This window comes from Pseudorca crassidens, chromosome 2, assembly GCF_039906515.1.
Source record: "Pseudorca crassidens isolate mPseCra1 chromosome 2, mPseCra1.hap1, whole genome shotgun sequence".
Classification (NCBI taxonomy): Eukaryota; Metazoa; Chordata; class Mammalia; order Artiodactyla; family Delphinidae; genus Pseudorca; species Pseudorca crassidens.
The window spans coordinates 83,340,284-83,362,032 of NC_090297.1; the positions used below are offsets into that span (position 1 = coordinate 83,340,284).

The 21,749-nt window shown below is 41.4% G+C and overlaps 1 protein-coding gene across 4 annotated transcripts in view; it reads right to left on the bottom strand.

The window, feature by feature from the left end:
* The window catches only part of ALG14 (ALG14 UDP-N-acetylglucosaminyltransferase subunit), a 111,798-nt gene that overhangs the window by 72,097 nt on the left and 17,952 nt on the right, over positions 1-21,749 (bottom strand). The gene's annotated exons all lie outside the window — the stretch shown is intronic.

Consider the following 21,749-nt stretch of genomic DNA (forward strand, 5'->3'; position numbering starts at 1 on the left):
TAATATCCACCGCTGAAGTTTGGAGAAGTAACCAAACATATTGACATTTCTATAGCAAACCACGAACATTCACACTAAGTGGGATAAAGACTATACTCCTCGTGCCAATTCAAACCAGGTTTTACTGTCAAATAAACTTGTGACAAACTTGGAACTTTTTTTTTCTCCCTCAGTTTTCCGAGCTTTCTAAGATTTCAGATCAGAGATTGTGGACCTGTACTACAAAATACATTTGAACCCAATAAGATGTCAGTATTATTATAGTGAAAATAACCCAGTAGGGTCTCATTATAAAGGATTTTTCAGTGTTACTTCAAAAATTTGAGGCCTGATCTTAATATCTGTAATATTTTCTTTAAAAAACCATGGGTGTCTACCATGTCCCTTGAATCTTTTAAAGCTGTGAGCATATAACTTTAAAAAAATTTTTATTTTATTGAAGTTTAGTTGATTTACAATGTTGTGTTAATTTCTGCTGTAGAGCAAAGTGATTCAGTTATACATATTCTCTTTCATATTCTTTTCCATTATGGTTTATCACAGGATACTAAATGTAGCTCCCTGTTCTGTAGAGTAGGACTTGTTGTTTATCCATTCTACATATAACACTTTGAATCAGCTAATCCCAAACTCCCAATCCATCCCTCTCCCCTCTCCCTCCCCCCTTGGCAACCACAAGTCTGTTCTCTATATCTGTGAGTCTTTTTCGTAGATACGTTCATTTGTGTCATATTTTAGATTCCATATATAAGTGATATCATATAGTATTTGTCTCTTTCTGACTTATTTCACTTAGTATAATAATCTCTAGGTCCATCTATGTTGCTGCAAAGGGCATTATTTCATTCTTTTTTACGGCTGAGTAGCATTCCATTGTGTATATATACACACCACATCTTCTTTGCTTATAGCTATGTAAAGAAGCAATGAACAGTATATTGGGGTATTTTTAGTGTCCTGAGGGGCTGGAAGGGGTGGTCAGCCCGACTCTGGCTCTGGAAGCCCAGCTCCCCTGACTCCATCTGAGCTCCAGAGAGGCAAACACAAAAGCCTGGTAGGGCCTACGCAAGGGTCTGGAGACAGCTCTCTTAGACTTGGACATGGAAGAAAAGACTACATCTTGTCCCGGGGAGCAGCCTGAGGAAGCAGAGAAAGTGGGTTCTAGAAGTCTCCAGTCCAGTCCCAGAAGGATGGAAACTAGTGGAGGCATGTTCTGGGGTGCGACCTGAGGGTCCTCCTAGATGGAGACTAGAAAAACAGGCCTGAGGGTGAGCAAACAAGGTGGTGACTGAAGGGTGATGACCTGTCTTCTGACTTCTGGCTGCACCATGGAAGGAGCCCAGCCTCAGCCTTCAGATCAGATGCTAGGCTGGGGAGGGGAGTCTTGGTTCCACTTGCGGGCTGGAGCTAACTGAGCCAATGACCTCATGCATACAGTGACCCACCACTCAGTTTACACAGGATGGTCCCAGTTTATGTCTGTAGTCCTGGCATAGTTATTAATAGTGCTCCCTTCTGCTCTCAGAAGTATCCCACTTTAAATGATAAAGTATATGGTTACCCACAGGGTGGGCAAGGAGTAGGAAATTTACTCAGAAGAGCCCAAGGCAAGGTGATGCAAGAATCTACATTACCGTCAAGGACAAGAGTCTACGTGGTAGCTGGGAAGAAAGCCAAGCTGGAAGTCCTACCAGTGAGATAAACAGGAAAACAGAGAGTTGGTGACCAGCGTGGGGAAATGCGGGTGGTGAGGATCAAGCCAGGCAAGGGGTCAGAACCATGACCCTGACTGGCAGGAGACCAGGGACAGGGGGCAGGGTCCATATGGTACCCGTCTCTGGCTTATGGCTCTACGCTAGAGAGGCCTATACCTCCAAACCTCATCTAAGTCTTCACCACATTATGTCGTTTTAATAATAAGTTCAGGGAACTGGAAATCCTACCAAAAAAGAGACTTCTCTCCAAATCCAAGCCTCTTCCCACCCATTCCCCCACCAGATCAGTTCTCAGAGGTACCTTTCCCGACTGACCTTTCTAAATAACCCTGCTCTTCCCACCTGTATGCACACTCCTCTCTCCTCCATCACCAAGCTTGCTTTTTGTTTTAAAATTACTCTATTTCCTCTACTGGCATATTATATGTTTATTTACTGATACCTCCACGAGAATATAACTTACCTGAGAACGCCAGGAACTTTGATCGTTGCAATCTCAGTGCTTGTAAGAGTATTTGGTTTACAGTTGGTGCGCAATATATATTTATTGAATAAATGATGCAATATGTTTTTGCATATTAATATAAAATAACTCAATCTTCCTGTTACCTACCTGAGATGTTCTTAGACTGGGAATGCAGAAAGGACACAAAGGAGGTAATTTCACAGTGCTTAACCTGGGGTCTTATTTGTAAGGTCCACTCAATAAATGGGTTGAACTGAACGGATGGAATTCCTGGGGCAAGAGGGAAAATGCCAGAGCAAAGCAGGGTATTGAGAGTTTATAAACAGCCAGAGTCAGGAGGCACCAAACCCTAAGGGGAGATGAGAAGGAACCAAAGACAAACGCGCCCTCCCCATCAATGTGTCCTAGATACACAGCCTAGAGGGCCTCAAGGAACTTCTCAGCCCTTGTGGGTCCTCTCCCCAGAAAATAAGTCCAAGAGAGAAGACTGTCCTGAGGCTTTGAGGTCTGAGCACAAAGGGAAAGGGAGTCTGCTAGGTTAACGCGACCAGAGCCTTCCACTGTACACCTAAAACTTCTTGAAAAATTCTATGCCCACTGGTTCTGTATTAAACCTGCTATGCGGGGGTGCAATCAAGCGGATGGAAACCTGGGGCCATCTTGATAGGGACAGAGCCCTCAGAATAGCTATGCCTGATACACAGAAGTGGGTGCTAGGGTATCTGATGTCCTGTATCACCTAGAAGAAATACTGAGAACCAGGCCATGACAAAACCTTAAGAGAGTTTTTATTACTTTATATAGTTTTAGAAGATAATCAAATATACAAAGAAGTCAGTGAAGAAAAATTATCAATAGAATGCTTGTATTTTGGTCTTCACTAAAGTTCCTTGGAAGACAAAGGAATGGGAGAGAGTTTCAGAGAGTTACAATTTAGGCTCGGCTCTGACCAGGCGTTCCTAGGGGTCATGGCATCTAGAGAAATCCAAGTGAAGGCACCTTTATAGACATACTGTTTTTATTAGTCTGTACCTCTGCCTTGAGGAAACTGTCCCTGATCCTCTTCTATGTGCTATTAATGGGATGCAGGACACAAAGGATACTTCATCCATCATTTTACCCCCTGAGTCCCATCTCCAGACCCAACATTTGGTTTCAGAGTGGCCACATGACCCAAGCAGGGTCAGTCTTTTCCTGGATTCTTATAGAGACCCAGGGAAAGCCCTTCCTTCTAGAAATATACTGTGGGCTGCTAAACTGGCCCTCAATAATCCATTCTACTGGGGCAAGAAACACATACTTGTTTTGGTATTCCTCTATTCACTAGGCTTTTCTGTAACAACTCAAAACTGAACTATCATATTTGCCACCAAAACATGCTATTCCTGTGTTCCCAAGCCAGAAACTGACAAATGAACAGTAGAACCTGTCATAAACAGGTTTCCTGAATAGATGTGAAGATCATGAAGATCTATGTTGGGACTGGCAGGGACGAGGGCTGGTGGGGGACACTCTGAAACCAAATTTTGGGTCTGGTGATGGGGGTCAGGGGGTAAAATGATGGACGAAACATCCTTTGTGTCCTGCATCCCACAAATAGGACATAAAAGAGGGTCAGGGGCAGTTTCCTCAAGGCAGAGGTACAGACTAATAAAAACAGTATGCCTATAAAAACTGTCCCCATGTTTCCTTCTTCCAAAACCTCTACACACACTCCTACCTACCCATCTATTCCCAACATCCCTGCTACTCTCATGGTCCCCGCCATCACCACCTCTCACTGTGACTATTGCAATTGCCTCTCCAGTCGTCTCTGCTTCTTCTCTTGCTCCCCTTCATTTTATTCTTTACAGAATCTCCAGAGCGATCTTTTTCTAATGTACAGCAGATCTTTCTTTCTCCCGCTTAAAACCCTCCAAAGGCTCACCACGGCACTTGGGATAAGATCCAGGTTTCTTACAACTGCCTCCAAGGTCCCATGTAGCCTGGCGCTGGCTTATGTCTCTAGCCGCTCCCTGCTCACTCCCTCCAACCACACGGGTCTTCTTTCTGCTGTTTGAATGTGTCAGACTCATTCCTTCCTGAGGGCCTTTTCTGCTCATTCTGAGCTGTCTGCCCTGCTCCCAGACTGTCTCATAGGAAGCTCCTTCCTACAAGTCAGGTCTCGCTTGAACATCATCTCCTCAGAGAGGATGCAGTTCTCCCCCACCATCCCCTACCCCCAAAACATGGTTGCCCTCCACCGCACTGTCTTATTTTACCATCTTCACAGCAATTTATTGGTAACTCAAATTAACTTGCTCATTTACAGTTTGTCTGATTGCTGTCTGCCTCTCTCCCCAGAACGTAAGCTCCGTGAGAGGAAAGGACTTCATCTCGCTGCCTGCTGTGATCCTGATGCGCAGAATGGTGTTTCACACGTCATGGGTGCTCATCCCTACTCGCTGAACAGATAAATGACTGTCATTACAGTTTCTAGAAGTTCAGTCTGTCGTCTAGGCTGGGGAAGATGCGAACTCCTTATCTCATAACATCTCAGGAATGTAAGAGACCAATTAATCGAACCTTCTCACTTCACAGGTGAGGCATCTGAACCTTCCCACGGGGACAGAGCCAGCAAGTGGTAGAGCTAGGACCTGAACCCAGGCTTTCCACGTGTCCTGAAACAGGCTGCTGACTCACCTTCATGAAGGCCGTTCCTGATGCCTGTGCCTCCCTGCTGAGAAGCCTGCCCCCTCCAACAGTGAGTTGAGCCAGCTTCCTCTGGAGCTGTGCTCCCGGCTGCCTGTGGTTTCTGTGATAGCCAACCACCCATCCTGACCCATTTCCTTTCCCTTCTCTGCTTTGTAACTCACCAGCCCTATAGCTCACAGCCTTCGACCCCGAGTGTGCTGTGTCTCTACCTGCTCTATGGGAATTGGGCCGCTGGCCTCCTCTCACCTCTCTGTGCTTTGTGCCCTGCTCTGCGCTATAGGTTTGGCACTGCTCCCCCGCCTACCACTGTCACCAATGACTCCCTCCTCTGCCCGCAAGCCTCTCTGCGGGAAAAAAACCAGAAAAAAAAAGGGGGGGGGGAGCTTAGAAATCTTCAGACTTTTCTGTTGAACCTTAGGCCCCCAAGTCCCTTCTGGTAAGTTCTGTTGTTTTGCTGTTGCTCCTACCTGGCAGCCGACTGGGAAAGTATGCTTTAGTTGAGTCCTTGCTTTCTGTGCAGGTCAATGTGTATACCCTGCACTAGGTGCACATCTTGCAACGTGATCCAGTCTGTTTCACACAATTGGCAGTCATATAAAAGAGAAGACAGACTCTTTCTCTCTTATTCTCTCTCCACCATGTAGTTAATGAAACATCCTTTCTGTCTATCTATACAAGCTTCCTAATTAAGAAGTGGCAGGGACCATGTCCTACATTACTGTGCATGCCCACAGAGCCTCCCAGCGTTCCCCACACGTACTTGATGGATGCATAACCAAACCCACAGTGGCAAGACAGACAGCAAAGGTAGACTGTCTAAGAGTAAAAAAAAATAATGTGGAGAAATGGATTTTTTTCAAGCTTCTAGTTTGTCTGGAATTATGTGAAACACTGAGTTAAATGCTAATAGTATATGACAACTTGTAACTTTCACAGTATCTTTCAGAATTACATCACTGCTGAAAACCATAGACATATCTGGCCTTAGATTTGTGACAAACTAAATAGAAGTTTATAGTGATTCAGATGGAAATAATTCCACCAAGGAATCCAAATGGCATCATAAACCACAACAGAGCAGGTCAAGTGGTCTATGAAGTCATCCTCTGCTGTTACCACACACTGAAACATACAATACATTTATTATTTAGTGAATGCCACGCTATTGCAGAATCTTGGAAACAAGACAAAATGAAAATGGTAAAATTTCATTCAACCAAAAATGGTTTCAGTTTTCCTTCATATCCGCTTTTTTTAAAATAATGAAAAGTACAATATATAGTAAAAGCATGCTGGATGATTCACCCAATCATTCTGAAATCAAGATGACCATAATTTACCACCCAAAAAAAGTTTTTATATGCATGTCCTTCAAGAACTTGGTAGCTGCCCACTTCAACGTAGGTGATGACGAGGTACCATGAAGTGTCTTGGGATGAACGAGCCGTGGGTTCCAGGCCGGGTCCTGCTCAGATAACCAGCTCTGTCACCTTGGGTGAGTTAGCCCCTCTGGACCTCAAGTCTCTCACTGTGAAGCAAGGAGGCCTGGCTGAGATCAGAGATCCTCCACTAGCCATCATGACCCCACTACTGGTTCTCAAGCCTGTCTTGTCAGAGACAGGCTTCCTTTTACCTTTAAAATAGTATGAATTTAAAGACCGCTGTTCCAGGCCTGCCTCACGACTTGGGGCCACTCCTCACTTTACCTTGAGAAGCTCTTCCTTGCCTGGAGGTCTCAGGCTTCAGGGAAATAAAAAAGAAGTTTGTTCTTGAAACACTTAGGGGAGTCTGGCACAAAAGATTTCTAAAGTCCTTCATAATGAATATTAGTATTCCTCTTTCCAGCCTTTTATTGCCCCTTTCTTTTGTAAGAAATAATCCAATTTTTCCTTTGGGTAACTCACCCTTGCTCACATTCTCAGCCAGATGGTTTTGGTGGGATTTCAGCCCCTGTCTCCTTAACCCCTAACCTGTAGCTCCAAGAGTAGGACTGGAATGGCTTAAGCACCATGGAACAACACTCACCTGTGGCTATGATGATTCGCTGAAAGATGTGAATATAACCCAGTTGGAGACCATCAGGCAGGAGACATTTTCTGGGATTTCTGGGAAAAAGAAGCTTCACCTCTCCCTCTCCTACATGCTGTAAGAGAGCTTCTTCTTCCTTAGACCTTTAGTGCAAAGATATGAAGCCAGGAGGCGCTAATGCTTTTTGCTGCCCTGAGGGAAGAGCCTGGAGCTGCTGGAGGCAGCACCGGGGAGCCTGACGGGAGGATGCTGCAGAGGATAGAGCAGACACACCACTATCCTTGGTGGCCTCCCTGGGCAGCTGGACCAAGTCTTGCCAGAAACAACACTGAATTTTTCCCATTTCGTTAAGTCAAAAAATGCTCTTTATTGTTCAAGCCAGTTTTGAGTTTAGTTTTACGTCACTTGCAGTTGAAATACCCTTCCTTTTAGCTTTAAAATGGTATTAATTAATTAATTAATTTTTAAAATATTATTTACTTATCTGGCTGCACCGGGTCTTAGTTGTGGCACGCGCGATTGCCACACGCAGGATCTTTAGTTGCGGCACACGGGCTCTTAGTTGCGGCATGCGGGATCTAGTTCCCGGACCAGGGATTGAACCCAGGCCCCCTGCAATTGGGAGCGTGGAGTCTTAACCCCTGGACCACCAGGGAAGTCCCTAAAAATGGTATGAATTTAAAGACTGCTTTCCTCTTCTTAAAAAGGAAAAGATATTAAAATCATAGATGCAACAAGTCTTTACAGTGCTGGCTATTAGAACTGTATTCTTCATTGTGAGCACAGATACACTCCCAAGAGCACCTACCAGGTGACAGAAACTGGGCTAGGAGCACAAGGGTAAATAAGACATTTATAAAGAACTCACTGCAGTCTGGTAGGACAACACAGGACAACAAATAATTGCAATCAGAGAGACTGATACGATAAGAGACATCATTATTAAATATAATGTTAGCACCAAGTAAGAAATGATGAATTATACTTTGATAAACCCAGTCAGGCTTTATAGAAGAGATACTTTATCTAACTTGGAAGAATATGACATTTACCAGGTATAGCAGAGGAGGAAAAGAGGTTCTTCTGGCGTGTTCACAGCAGAGAGACATGAAATGGCATGGAATTATCTGGGGAACTATACTTTGGCATGTAAAGAGGACAGAGCAGCAGAAAATGGAGCTGGAGAGGTAGGGCCTTCAAAGCCACGCTAAAGAGTATGTACTCAAATCTAAAGGCAAAGAGGAGTTACCGAAGGATGTTAAAAAAGGAGAGTACTGTAGTCAGATCTGCTTTCAAGAAATACCACTCTGGCAGTTACGAACAGAATGGACAGAAGGGTGGCAACTCAACCAGAGGAGGAAAATCATTTGAGAGATCACTGAAACATGCCAGGGGAAGGACGTTGAAGGCCTGAAGCAGGGGTCCCCAACCCCCGGGCCACAGACCGGTGCTAGTCTGTGGCCTGTTAGGAACCGGGCCGCACAGCAGGAGGTGAGTGGGCCGCTCCCGTCGCTCGCCTTACCACCTGAGCCATCTGCCCCCACCCGCCCCCCGCGGAAAAAGTGTCTTCCACGAAACTGGTCCCTGGTGCCAGAAAGGTTGGGGACTGCTGGCCTAAAGGATACTTACAACACTAAGCTGAAGGACTGGAGAGGGCAAACAGCAGGGAGCAGAGATTTAAGGAGGCTGGGGAGCTTGGGGTGACTCTCAGGTTTTTAGGGGAGTGAATGGTAAAAGGGGAAACAGACTGAGAGCATATCGTTATTCACTGTGGTTCAGTTTTGAGCATAATTTTGTGAGTCAGTGAAACACTCTCTAAGTACAAAATATATCCGTATTAGAGAATATGTACAGGTAATTGTCAGGTTGAAATGGGATAGACAGGGGTTTGTACTGGGAACTTGGGCAATGAATTCACTTGGCAGGTGGGCAGACAGAGCAAGACAACTGGGAATCTCAGAAAAGGCAGTGTTGGGAAATCTAGATTCCAGGCAGGCGCTGACAGGTCCCAGGGTGGCCTGGCCTGGAGCAGCGGCCTCGCTTGTCTTTGACAAGTCCGACTTGACAACCAGTTGTGGGATCAAGGATGCTAGTTGAGGATCCCTGATCTCAGCCAGGCCTCCTTGTTTCACAGTGAGAGACTTAGGTCCAGAGAGGCTAACTCGCCCAAGGTGACAGAGCTGGTTATCAGCGGGACCCAGCCTGGAACCTTCATCACAGGTCACTTCATGGCACTTCACCCTCTACCATGATTCGAGCATCTTTCACATCCTTGAAGGACAAGTGAACACCCTCTGCACCCGCTATTCCACTTATGCTTCCTTCTAGCACTCAGCTCGTTGGTCAATCCTGACTAAAACCACCACCAGTCATCCTCACTACTTGTAGCGCTCAGAATTATGTTGTCCCTGGAAGGATTGTAACTACTGGCTCCAGAATTATTTCTTGGAGCTTAAAGGCTAAAAGAGACCAAAAAAATCTCCATTTGTGCAAAAGGAAGGATCAAAGGAAACAGGCCACATCCTGATTTTGTGACAACAACAAAAAAGAAATTATTGTATGTACAACAAAAAAGAAATTATTGTATGTTTGGGCCCATAATATAAGTTTTCATTTTAAAAATACGCTATTTATGGAAATGTTTAAATTCAAACATTGGTTATTAGAATGTCTTTAATTAGCTTTAAAAGAGAAACAATAGCACCATATTGCAAAATGTTACTAGCTCTGCATGTTGTAAGAATCCCATACAAATTTCACTGGCACAGGGAAAATGGTCAAATTACCTTAAAGCTGAAATAACTGCAAGACATTATTCACCGCTATTTCAATACCATCAATTCAGAATCTGATTCAAAGAAAGTTTAACCTAACATGCCTTTGTTGTAGAGATGGAGGATGGGAAAACTAAGATTTGGGAAGGAATTTAAGAGATTAAGCTACTTAAAATACTTTAGAACCATATATAACATCTATCTGAAAATAATCATTTATTCACTGAAACAGCCACATCACAGGATCTCTATGTGCAATAAATTTCAAATACTTTCTATTTTGCACACATCTAGAATGATCATCTTCCAAATTAGAGATTTTTTTTTTTACTTTTACCTATAACTGAATATAGTTAAGGTCCATTATAAAGAGGAAAAGTGCATATATACATTAGTCACACACTAAAAAGGTAAAAATGTTAAACTATAAGTTGTTATACACAATTTAGAAACTGAAACAAAACCCCACAACTGCAATTACATAGTTCACAAACTTATTTCTTTTAGAATTGCTTGGGAATTATGAAAGAGAGATACCAAATGCATTAGCATTCGATTCAGAAGTCTCAGCAGTTAAACACAGTCTTAGTTCACTGTGTGAAGTGAGCAGCCCACCTGGTGGAAAATAGCAGGTGTTGTTAAATGGAAGTGCATCATGCTAATTTCAGAAGTACTGATAGATAAACCCTGCAATCACGAAACTGTCACTGAATCATACATACATATGGGCTAAAAGATGAAACCAAAAGATCTTTATTTATTAAAGTAAAAGAAAAACTAATATGCTTCCAAAACATAATTATATAATTATACTAGTCCCAAAATATTAGTGCTGATGATATGTGGGTTATTTAGAAAATTATTACTTCCACTGGGGCTTTTATCTCTTCTCAGCTTTGTTTCTTCAAAAAAACAAACAAAAAAACTTGCATTGTTTTCTAATTATAACTTAGAAAACACAGAAAATGTTCAAACAAAACCAAAAATGAACCACTATTCATAACTCAAAATGATCCCTATACCCTCTCTGTATAACCTTAAAAGATAGTCAGATCACTTAAATCCTTTCTGCAACTGAAAACACTCTAAGATGGTCTCAGGTTTCTACAATTGAAATAATTTCTCCTCTTGTAATTTAACCAACTGCTTTCCCAATCTCCTGCCACTCCCTCCTCTGCATTCAAAGCAGCACTGCCTTTTCTCTCTCGAGGCCTGTTGAACATGGCTGTCTTCACACTGGAACTCCCTTCACTGCCATCCTGAGAAATCCCCTTGCTGCTCTCTTGGGCTGGTGCCCAGATTCTGGGACTGGAGTCTTCCTCCTTCTTGGGTTTCCCTTGTTTTGGTGGAGCACATCCTCTGTGAAAGGGTATATGGGGAATCCGTTTGAGGACATTTCTCCACCGTCATTCTGAATGTCATTAGAACTCCCTTTCTGGATGTTTTTGGAATTCTTCTCTTTATCACTAGTTCTGAAATAGTATGATGATATATCTTATTGTGACTACAGTTTAACTAGGCTGGGGATAGTCCTTTAGTTTGAAGGTTATGTCCTTCCAGTGCTGGGAACTCTGCTTCGGTCTTCACTTGTTTTAAAAAAATTTTTCCCATGTCCTTGTTCTTTTTAGATAGTACACCGCCAAAATCCAGTTTAATTATTTAATTTTCTTATGTTTCCTCTATTGTTTTTATTTTTGGTTCTGATTTACAACAGAGCTCTTGTATATGATCTTCCAATTTTTTTTTATTCCTATAGTTACAATTTTAATAGCCAAAGGTCTTTCTTATTCTGTGAGGATTTAAAAAGAATAGATCTCATTTTTTTTTTTAAGACACAATGTCCTCTCATTTCTCTGAGGATACTGCTTTCCTTTAATACCCATCCCCCAGCCCCACACATTCCTTTTCTCAAAGTTCCTTTCCCTGTTTTGCTTTCTCTTATGAATGGGACTTTCCTCCAATGGCTGGTAGTCTGTGGATGCCGGTTCAAACCAGTAGTTCTCAAGGAAGAGGGGGAGATTTCTCCCCCCAAGGACATTTGGCAAGGACGGGAGACATTTTTGGTCACCCGTCACATTTTTGGGAGTGAGGGGGTGGGAAAGGGATGGGTGCTACTGGCCTCTAGTGGTAGAGGCCAGGGATGCTGCTAAACATCCCACAGTGCAGAGGACGGCTTTCCAATGAGATTTATGTGGCCCCAAAAGTCAACAGTACCGAGTTTGAGAAACCCTGGTTCCTATTAAAGAATGAGGCACTAGAAGGAAGACAGAAGCTCTGTGTGCTGGGTAGAACTTGTCAAGTAAAGGATAAAACTAGTCAGGACTTGACCACTTCATTGGGGGAAATCCCAACTGTTAGAATCTATAGTTCTCTTCTCCTGAGCAAAGCATTTGCTTCAAAGCTGATCTTTCATCCCCTACCTGGGGTAAATACATGAACTGATTGGAAAGGAGACCTTAGTGGTGTGTGTTGTGGAGACAGGCGTAGTTACTTACATTCCTTAAACCCTAGGTTTTCAGAGCAATGTCTTATCCCATTCATAATTTGGCTTGTTGTTCCTAAAGCCAAAACCTCTTTATTCAACTTTTCCAGTGGGTAAATCTTGGGTTTTCTATCAGCGTAGGGCAGAGGGGCTGGGAACCTAACTGGTCTACAGGCAGACTTCAACCAAAAGGCTTCTTTTCAGCCCCACCGTGCATTCCAGGCTCCAGAGGTACCTGGTGCCTTTATTATTTTTTAGTCACTAGCACTGCCCAGTAACACTTTTATTAATTAATTCCTAAGGTTTCCAGTGTTCATGCTTTTGCCTCTCCAATTGCAACAAAAAACTTCACACAAAGGGCACTTCCTTTCCTTACTTCTTCATAAAACATAGCCCAAATTCTGCATATAGAAACTACTCAATCAATATCCACTTCTGATTTTCAAGAAGGATTTTACTTTTGGGAAGGCTTCTAGGGAGCTGTTCTACCTGTCTCGAACAAAGAAGAGCATATAAAACAAATACACCAGTACTACAACCTCAGCAAGGTGTTTGATGAATAAAGTCTTTAAATAAAAACACTCTCTACGTGGAAAGACTGCTAGAAAGCCATATAGAGCCTTTTCAAACTCAAGAAAGGAAAATCAACCCTAGCAAGGATATATGATGTTTCTAAAAAAAGAATTGGAGACAATCTCTCCTCATCTTCCCCAAGCCAGATTTGTCTGTGATATATCAGCCCATTCTAAAGCTCAGCCCTGGGCTTCCCTGGTGGCACAGTGGTTGAGTCCGCCTGCCGATGCAGGGGACACGAGTTCGTACCCCGGTCCGGGAAGATCCCACATGCAGCAGAGCGGCTGGGCCCGTGAGCCATGGCCGCTGAGCCTGCGCGTCCGGAGCCTGTGCTCCGCAACGGGAGAAGCCACAACAGTGAGAGGCCCGCGTACCGCAAAACCAAAACGAAAACAAAAAAAATAAATAAATAAAGTTCAGCCCTACCCCCCTCTACTGAGAAGTAATGCAGGTCCCAACAGTGCAATGTTTAGCAGTGCACTGCCACCTCGTGGCAGCACGAGGGAATAACAGCGACATGGGCTGAGGAGGCAGCAGAGTCCAATAACAGAAGTCCTTCAACACCTGGAAGGATTTTCTAGGACGTTTCTGGAGCTTGAAGGACCTTTTGGGGTTGGAAGACGGGAAGAGAGGGAGAGCAAGGGAGGGGAGAGAAAAAAGGGAGACAGAGTACAAGTACACAGGACTTAGGAAATGGTTTTAAACTAGCAAAGGGAGGGCCTGGGCACACCCTTTGAATCCCAGGTTGCATCCAGGTTCCTCCAGCCAATGCAGAGGCTGTTGATTCGCTTGGATGGTATGAAATATTATTTGTAAAGACACTTGGAGACTAGGATACTCCACTGACAGATTTCCCGGGGTCAGTGATGGCAACTCCAAAGTTCTGCTTGATTCCTCTCTTTTCTTCGCATCTCATATCCAATCTGTCAGGAAATTGTTAACTCTACTTTACTTTCAAAAAAAATCCAGAATCCAACCATTTCCCCCTATTCCTTATCCCTAGTGGTGTAAGCTACACTACCTCTTGCTTGGATTGCTTCAACCAGCTCCAAACTGGTCTCCTTGGTTTCACTCTCGAACCCTACAGTCTATTTGCGACACAACAACCAGAGTGATCCGTTTAAAACAGCAGTCAGGCCGCTCCTCCGAGCAAAACCTTCCAACAGCTCCCTGTTTTCATTTTTTTTTCTTATTAGTCATCCATTTTATACACATCAGTGTATATATGTCAATCCCAATCTCCCAATTCATCACACCCCCACCCCCACCCCCCGCCGCTTTCCCCCCTTGGTTTCCATACGTTTGTTCTCTGCATCTGTGTCTCAATTTCTGCCCTGCAAACCAGTTCATCTGTACCATTTTTCTAGATTCCACATACACGCGTTAATATACGATATTTGTTTTTCTCTTTCTGACTTACTTCACTCTGTATGGCCATCTCTAGATGCATCCACGTCTCTACAAATGACCCAATTTCGTTCCTTTTTATGGCTAATATTCCACTGTATATATATATACCACAACTTCTTTATCCATTCGTCTGTTGATGGGCATTTGGGTTGTTTCCATGACCTGGCTATTGTAAATAGTGCTGCAATGAACATTGGGGTGCATGTGTCTTTCTGAATTATAGTTTTCTCTGGGTATATGCCCAGTACTGGGATTGCTGGATCATATGGTAATTCTATTTTTAGTTTTTTAAGGAACCTCCATACCATTCTCCATAGTGGCTGTATCAATTTACATTCCCACCAACAGTGCAAGACCGTTCCCTTTTCTCCACACCCTCTCCAGCATTTGTTGTTTGTAGATTTTCTGACGATGCCCATTCTAACTAGCGTGAGGTGAACCTCACTGTAGTTTTGATTTGCATTTCTCTAATAATTAGTGATGTTGAGCAAATTTCACGCGCTTCTTGTCCATCTGTATGTCTTTGTTGGAGAAATGTCTATTTAGGTCTTCTGCCCATTTTTGAATTGGGTTGTTTGTTTTTTTAATATTGAGCTGCATGAGCTGTTTATATATTTTGGAGATTAATCCTTTGTCCGATGACTCATTTGCAAATATTCTCTCCCATTCTGGGGGTTGTCTTTTCATCTTGTTTATGATTTCCTTTGCTGTGCAAAAGCTCTGAAGTTTCATTAGGTCCCATTTGTTTATTTTTGTTCTTATTTCCATTACTCTAGGAGGTGGATCAAAAAAGATTTTGCTGTGATTTATGTCAAAGAGTGTTCTTCCTATGTTTTCCTCTAAGAGCTTTATAGTGCCTGGTCTTACATTTAGATCTCTAATCCATTTTGAGTTTATTTTTGTGTATGGTGTTAGGGAGTGTTCTAATTTCATTCTTTTACATGTAGCTGTCCAGTTTTCCCAGCACCGCTTATTAAAGAGACTGTGTTTTCTCCACTGTATATCTTCGCCTCCTTTGTCATAGATTAGGTGACCATATGTGTGTGGGTTTATCTCTGGGCTTTCTATCCTGTTCCATTGATGTATATTTCTGTTTTTGTGCCCATACCATATTGTCTTGATTACTGTCGCTTTGTAGTATAGTCTAAAGTCAGGGAGCCTGATTCCTCCAGCTCCATTTTTTTCCCTCAAGACTGCTTTGGCTATTCAGGGTCTTTTGTGTCTCCATTCAAATTTTAAGATTTTTTGTTCTAGTTCTCTAAAAAATGCCATTGGTAATTTGATAGGGATTGCATTGAATCTGTAGATTGCTTTAGGTAGTATAGTCATTTTCACAATATTGATTTTTCCAATCCAAGAACATGGTATATATCTCCATCTGTTGGGATAATCTTTAATTTCTTTCAGCAGTGTCTTAGTTTTCTGTATACAGGTCTTTTGTCTCCCTAGGTAGGTTTATTCCTAGGTAGTTTATTCTTTTTGTTGCAATGGTAAATGGGAGTGTTTCCTTAATTTCTCTTTCAGATTTTTCATCATTAATGTATAGGAATGCAAGAGATTTCTGTGCATTAATTTTGTATCCTGCAACTTTACCAAATTCATTGATTAGCTCTAGTAGTTTTCTGGTGGCATCTGTAGGATTCTCTATGTATAGTATCATGTCATCTGCAAACAGTGACAGTTTTACTTCTTCATTTCCAATTTGGATTCCTTTTATTTCTTTTTCTTCTCTGACTGCCATGGCTAGGACTTCCAAAACTATGTTGAATAATAGTGGTGAGAGTGGACATCCTTGTCTTTTTCCTGATCTTAGAGGAAATGCTTTCAGTTTTTCACCATTGAGAATGATGTTTGCTGTGGGTTTGTCATACATGGCCTTTATTATGTTGAGGTAGGTTCCCTCTATGCCCACTTTCCGGAGAGTTTTTATCATAAATGGGTGTTGAATTCTGTCAAAAGCTTCTTCTGCATCTACTGAGATGATCATATGGTGTTTATTCTTTAATTTGTTAATATGGTGTATCGCATTGATTGATTTGCATATATTGAAGAATCCTTGCATCCCTGGGATAAATCCCACTTGATCATGGTGTATGATCCTTTTAATGTGTTGTTGGATTCTGTTTGCTAGTATTTTGTTGAGGATTTTTGCATCTATACTCATCAGTGATTTGGGTCTGTATTTTTCTTTTTTTGTAGTATCTTTGTCTGCTTTTGGTATCAGGATGATGTTGGCCTCATAGAATGAGTTTGGGAGTGTTCCTTTCTCTGCAATTTTTTGGAAGAGTTTGAGAAGGATGGGTGTTAGCTCTTCTCTAAATGTTTGATAGAATTCACCTGTGAAGCCACCTGGTCTTGGAGTTTTGTTTGTTGGAAGATTTTTAATCACAGGTTTCAATTTCATTACTTGTGATTGGTCTGTTCATATTTTCTATTTCTTCCTGGTTCAGTCTTGGAAGGTTATACCTTTCTAAGAATGTGTCCATTTCTTCCAGGTTGTCCATTTTATTGGCATAGAGTTGCTTGTAGTAATCTCTTAGGATGCTTTTTATTTCTGTGGTGTCTGTTGTTACTTCTCCTTTTTCATTTCTAATTTTATTGATTTGAGTCCTCTCCCGCTTTTTCTTGATGAGTCTGGCTAATGGTTTATGAAATTTGTTTATCTTCTCAAAGAACCAGATTTTAGTGTTACTGATCTTTGCTATTGTTTTCTTTCTATTTCATTTATTTCTGCTCTGATCTTTATGATTTCTTTCGTTCTGCTAACTTTGGGTTTTGTTTGTTCTTCTTTCTCTAGTTCCTTTAGGTGTAACGTTAGATTGTTTATTTGAGGTTTTTCTTGTTCCTTGAGGTAGGCTTGTATAGCTATAAACTTCCCTCTTAGAACTGCTTTTGGTGCATTCCATTGGTCTTGGATCGTCGTGTTTTCATTGTCATTTGTCTCTAGGTATTTTTTGATTTCCTCTGATTTCTTCAGTGATCTCTTGGTTATTTAGTAATGTATTGTTTTGCCTCCATGTGTTTGTGTTTTTTATGTTTTTTTCCCTGTAATTCATTTCTAATCTCATAGCCTTGTGGTCAGAAAAGATGCGTGATATGATTTCAATTTTCTTAAATTTACTGAGGCTTGATTTGTGACCCAAAATGTGATCTATCCTGGAGAATGTTCTGTGCGCACTTGAGAAGAAATTCTAAACTAATCTGCTGATTTTGGATGGAATGTCCTATAAATATCAATTAAATCTATCTGGTCTATTGTGTCATTTAAAGCTTCTGTTTCCTTATTAATTTTCTCTCTGGATGATCTGTCCATTGGTGTAAGTGAGATGTTAAAGTCCCCCACTATTACTGTGTTACTGTCGATTTCCTCTTTTAGAGCTGTTAGCAGTTGCCTTATGTATTGAGGTGCTCCTATGTTGGGTGCATATATATTTATAATTGTTATATCTTCTTGGATTGATCCCTTGATCATTACGTAGTATCCTTCCTTGTCTCTTATAACATTCTTTATTTTAAAGTCTATTTTATCAGATATGAGTATTGCTACTCTAGCTTTCTTTTGATTTCCATTTGCATGGAATATCTTTTCCAGCCCTCCACTTTCAGTCTGTATGTGTCCCTAGGTCTGAAGTGGGTCTCTTGTAGACAGCATATATATGGGTCTTGTTTTTGTATTCATTCAGCGAGCCTGTGTCTTTCGGTTGGAGCATTTAATCCATTCACGTTTAAGGTAATTATTGATATGTATGTTCCTATTTTCATTTCCTTAATTGTTTTGGGGTTTATTTTGTTTTTTATTTAAAGAGAGAGAGAGGTATGTAGTGGTTTTTTTTTTTTTTTTTTTTTTTAGGTGTTGGGGGTAGGAGTTTATTAATTAATTTATTTATTTTTGCTGTGTTGGGTCTTCGTTTCTGTGCGAGGGCTTTCTCTAGTTGTGGCAAGCGGGGGCCACTCTTCATCGTGGTGTGTGGGCCTCTCACTATCGCGGCCTCTCTTGCTGCGGAGCACAGGCTCCAGATGCGCAGGCTCAGTAGTTGTGGCTCACGGGCCTAGTTGCTCCATGGCATGTGGGATCCTCCCAGACCAGGGCTCGAACCCGTGTCCCCTGCATTAGCAGGCAGATTCTCAACCACTGCACCACCAGGGAAGCCCTTGGGTTTGTTTTTGTAGGTCCTTTTCTTCTCTTGTGTTTCCCACTTAGAGAAGTTCCTTTAACATTTGTTGTAGAGCTGGTTTGGTGGTGGTGAATTCTCTTAGCTTTTGCTTGTCTGTAAAGCTTTTGATTTCTCCATCAAATCTGAATGAGATCCTTGCTGGGTAGAGTAATCTTGGTTGTAGGTTCTTCCCTTTCATCACTTTAAGTATATCATGCCACTCCCTTCTGGCTTGTAGAGTTTCTGCTGAGAAATCAGCTGTTAACCTTATGGGAGTTCCCTTGTATGTTATTTGTCATTTTTCCCTTGCTGCTTTCAATAATTTTTCTTTGTCTTTAATTTTTGCCAACTTGATTACTATGTGTCTCAGTGTGGTTCTCCTTGGGTTTATCCTGTATGGGACTCTCTGCATTTCCTGGACCTGGGTGGCTATTTGCTTTCCCATGTTAGGGAAGTTTTTGACTATAATCTCTTCAAATATTTTCTCGGGTCCTTTCTCTCTCTCTTCTCCTTCTGGGACCTGTATAATTTTGTTACGATTAATTTTGTCCCAGAGGTCTCTTAGGCTATCTTCATTTCTTTTCATTCTTTTTTCTTTATTCTGTTCTGCAGCAGGGAATTCCACCATTCTGTCTTCCAGGTCACTTATCCGTTCTTCTGCCTCAGTTATTCTGCTATTGGTTCTTTCTAGTGTAGTTTTCATTTCAGTTATTGTATTGTTCATCTCTGTTTGTTTGTTCTTTAATTCTTCAAGATCTTTCTTAAATATTTCTTGCATCTTCTTGATCTTTGCCTCCATTCTTTTTCTGAGGTCCTGGATCCTCTTCACTATCATTATTCTGAATTCTTTTTCTGGAATGTTGCCTATTTCCATTTCACTTAATTGTTTCTCTGGGGTTTTATCTTGTTCCTTCATCTGGTACATAGCCCTCTGCCTTTTCATCTTGTCTATCTTTCTGTGAATGTGGTTTTTGTTCCACAGGCTGCAGGATTGTAGTTCTTCTTGCTTCTGCTGTCTACCCTCCCTCCCAGTGTTTAATATTTAAGGGATCTTTTCTCATGATCTTTTCTTATAGTTACTGGCATATAAGAACATTACTAAACTTTGCATATTCCGTTCACATGACACCTTCCTGAACGTCTCTTATTTGATAGTCTTTAAGTTGAATTTGTTTCGAGATATACTTTACAGAATATGTGACTTTATTTCTTCTTTTTCAATACTTACACCTCTTATTTCATCTTAGGTGGAGGGTCGAATGAAAAAATCGATGACTAATGCCAGGTATTCTTGGTTTACGTTCTGATTCTAGGGAGAAAGAATGCCTCAAATGGAGATTGGCTTTTGCCTCCAAACACACGTTTTCATATTAAGGAAATCATTTTAAATGTTAGTATAACAGGTTATTTGCGCAATGCAGTGTTTTAGGACGATAAATGTGGGCAGTCATGAATATGAATGTGACACCGACAAGAAGGCGAGAGACCAAAGCAACTGCAGCACATGTAGGGTTTGCATATAACATGCATTCAGTATTACTGGCCCGAGCAAATTACTGAAAAATATGAATAGAGCACATGGAAGGTTTTATTTAGGTTTTATTTTTTTATTTATTTATTATAACAACAAGAGTTTGGGATATCTATTACACTAGGCTCTACTTCACGTGATACTTTTTCATGTTTATTGCATTTACCTCAAAACAGGGATTCAATCAACATACTACCAGAATGCTATAGTGCCAATGGGGTGACATGCCCTTTCATGTCAGCAAGGTACTTAATTTAGGCTTTTCGTTTTTAATTTTTCTTTTAATCAACGTCACACCCACATTTGTAGAAAATTTGGAAAGTTATAAGAATACTTGCAGACTGTATATAACATAAGTACAAAAATGTTTACTGCAGTATTCAGTGAAAAAGTGAAAACAGCAATAGGGAAAAGGTACATCAATACTACAGTCTACTATCCAATCATTAAAAAGTACAAGGTAGACCTACAAGTACCAACATGGAAAACTATGAAGGTATAAAGTTAAATGCAAAAAAGGTGAAAGCAATATATAGGGTGTGATTTATAAATTAGCCATACTCTGCTCCCTCAATGCTGTTTATGTAGTTTTGTGTATACATGTACATGTAATGTCATAATATTTTGTTATAAGTACGTGTATATACAGCAGGAGAAAAAAAGTGATACCAGCAGGGTATGACTCAAGCTGGTACAGTGTTTCCCTCCACAGAGTGGGTTGGAGTGGTTATAGGAAACTCCCATTTTTTACTTTATATGCTTCTTTGCTGTCTACAGTTTTTCAATTAAGAAACAAACAAATTTTGGAAAGAAAAGCATAACGAAACAAAAATAACCACTTACAGTCCTGAGGCAGATATTCTCGGGCATATTCAATAAAGATTTGCTGAAATATCCACATAAACAAAGTGTCTGTACAGAATTGGCACTCATTTAATATTTTTTGACTAAATAAACAAAAAAATAATCTTTCTTGGTGAAACATTATAAGCTTAATTATAGAGGAGTGAGAACTCTAGTTAAGTGACCCAGAAGTAAAGAATGTTGGCTCTAATTTTTAACCCTTCAAATCAGTTTTCACAACTTCTATTGTTTTATACATGAAAAAAGCCTACTCTGATTTTTTTTTTTTTTTTTTTTTTTGCGGTATGCGGGCCTCTCACTGTTGTGGCCTCTCCCGTTGCGGAACACAGGCTCCAGACGCGCAGGCTCAGCAGCCATGGCTCACAGGCCTAGCCACTCCGCAGCATGTGGGATCTTCCTGGACCGGGGCATAAACCCGTGTCCCCTGCATCGGCAGGCGGACTCTCAACCACTGCGCCACCAGGGAAGCCCTCACTCTGATTTTTATGTGCATTTTAAAAATGTTTTATTCGAATGTCACTGAACTCTTTCCTTCAGTGATGTGATCTGAAGGTGCCAACTCATGCTCTAACAGAAGTCACCAGGAGTAAGTGTTGTCAAGCGACATGGTTAACAAATGAGGTGCAGACAGAGAAGCAAATAAAGGATGAACCAGAATCTACAGTGCAATGCCCTGAGCCTCATTTCCCCCCGTGTGTCGAAGGGGTGGACGTCCCTGCTGAAACACAGACCAACAAGCGGACTACTGCTTTCCAGGAAGAAAGCTCTGGTGAGATTTTTCACTTACTGTCATTTAATATAGCTCTGGTAATTGGTTCTATTTGGAAAGGTTACTATCCAATTTTCCTGAAAGATATTACTTTAGCTACTCTTTACTTTAGAGCTAATCCCAGGGGAAATTACATTTTCTTTAGACGGCATTTCAAGATATTTTTTTCATATAAGTAATTTCACAGCTAAACATTCGCTTGCTTTTTGTTTTGCTTAGCTTTCTGCCCCTCACCTTTCTAATCTCACTTGCTTTATTTGAGTGGGATCGAGATGTTTCTCCCCAGAGA